Raw genomic sequence first — 2,204 nt, 5'->3', positions numbered from 1 at the left:
GATGATAGACAGGAAAGGACAGTAGGTAATCATGCATATGAACAATTTTTTCACCTTCTTGGCTTTAGCTACTTTTGAAATGATAAGTATAGTAAACAATTATATTTTGATAAAATACCTTCTATTCTGAACAATTCTGACAGAACTGTTCATCTCTCTATGATCTCTTGTAACTAAGGTTAGTTTTGTTCCAGTAGACAATCTATGCTGTCAGGGTAAGATATTCTGATTGTTCTGTTCCTACATGGAAGAAGGGTAAAGGGTCAGCTAGACATTTGTGCCAGCAAGACCTCATTTGGGAAATTTTAAGTTGCACAAGTTAAGAAGTAGCTCTTAAGCAAGGCTTACTTTGAATCCATTAGCTCCACAAAGCTAACTCAGTTGTGATAAATAAATACTTGAAAAGCAATCACCTTTGGACTTAGCTGTAAAGGCTTCAAAGTATGATCAAATTTAAAATGAAGAAGACAAAATAGTCATTGACAAAAAATTGCAAATAAAATAAAATTAAATTGAATTAAAAATAAAATTAAAAATAAAATTGCAAATGTGAGCAATTTACCAAACAATGGGTTTTGTCCCATTATACAAAGAATTTTAGAGAAATAAGATCAATAGCATATTTAGGAACAATAAGGGTTCCTAGTTATAAATATTCAACCATGGATATATGCCTGTAGGAAGATTCCATCATTAAGTACTTAAATTTAGAGGATACTACATGTTTCAGCAGCAGGTCTACCCAAATTACAACAATACAGAGATTAACATGGCACTTGCAGAAGGATGATATGAAAATTTGTGAAGTATTCCATATTTTTCATTCTTCAAATGCAAGAAATGAAAAACAGTTATTAAAAAGTTGATTACAAAAACACAAGTGTAACAAGACCAGTAATTCATAGAATTAAAGGTTAGTTTGACATCAGTATATTAAATCTTCACCTGAGAAAAGCCTTTACATATCATAATCTTTACAAAACTTGAAATTAGTTAACATTGTCATTTTATCCCAAAGAAATAAAAAAATACAAGGACCTAGGAAAAAAGGAATCTTAAATTTTTCTATATGGAATGCAATCTGAAAGGACATATTAATGAACATATACATTATATAACAATGTAGAATTCAAATTATTATATGTAGGAGCGAATTAAATAGATTATGGACATTATACAAACATAGATATGCTTTTTTCAGAAAAGTGCCACGAACATCTATAGTGTCTATACTATTCTTTTCAAAAGATGTTAAAATTATTTCTGATTTAAAAAAATCACAAACTGTCTTGAAATCATTATAGATGTATACAAACAACTCTTGAATACATTTTGACATCAAAGTCAGACAATTCACTTGGAAGAATACCATGGAATCCATGAATTTTTAAAGTAAGATATTGCTGTTGCTTTGTATTGTGAAAAAAATTGTAGGGACACAAAGGATGGACTGGCATTTTTGAAATTCAATACACTTAACCATATCATTACAACTTAGGAGAACAATATGTACAGTCTTCCACAACTTCAAAGAGGTAGTAATACTTACTTATCCTTTGAAAAATATCAAATGCAGTTTCTTCCAAGTTGTTCTTCAGACCTGGTTTCATACAATGGTTCCACAGAAGGAGATACAGCATATCGTTGTTATTTCTATTCCCAGCAGCGAGATGCAAGGGGGTCAAGAGACTTTTAGTTTGGGGACTGGTATCTGCATCATGATGAATTAAGAAAGAAGCCACTCTGGTATTATTCCACATATAATCACTGTGCAGGTGTGTCTAGCCATTCAGAATTATTGCATGAATATCTGCCTTAAGCTACCAATTCATGGACAATGTCTAAGTGTACACTCAAGGCTTCCCGATGAAGAGGGTTATACTCATCCTCATCCCTAGTATTCATCTGGGTGGCCTTTTTGGAAAGTAGTCTCCACACCATAGTAAGCTGAATAATTTCAGGATCCAAAAGATGAAATTTCCTTGGGTCCTACTCCATTTTTTTCTTGCAATTGATACTATTCCTCACTTTTTCATCTTACTTCCTGTCTTCATCAGAATTGCCTAACCAGAGACTTTGAGTGCCAGGGGGAATGAGATGTCCAAGTTTTTCCCCAATAGTTCACATTGGTTGAACTGGTCAGACAAATCTGGTGAATTTTCTGCATATATTTATTCACCATGATTTATTTATTTTATCTTTTT

General features: G+C 32.3%; 1 pseudogene; it reads left to right on the top strand.

Annotated features, from left to right (window-relative positions):
* Positions 1–721: 721 nt before the first annotated feature.
* On the top strand, positions 722–821 carry LOC138812365 (U6 spliceosomal RNA; annotated as a pseudogene).
* The last annotated feature ends 1,383 nt before the right edge of the window (positions 822–2,204 follow it).

The sequence above is a fragment of the Dipodomys merriami genome, unplaced genomic scaffold (genome assembly GCF_024711535.1).
Source record: "Dipodomys merriami isolate MVZ:Mamm:240054 unplaced genomic scaffold, mDipMer1.0.p SCAF_568, whole genome shotgun sequence".
NCBI classification, from domain to species: domain Eukaryota; kingdom Metazoa; phylum Chordata; class Mammalia; order Rodentia; family Heteromyidae; genus Dipodomys; species Dipodomys merriami.
This window is presented reverse-complemented; position numbering and strand designations above follow the sequence as displayed.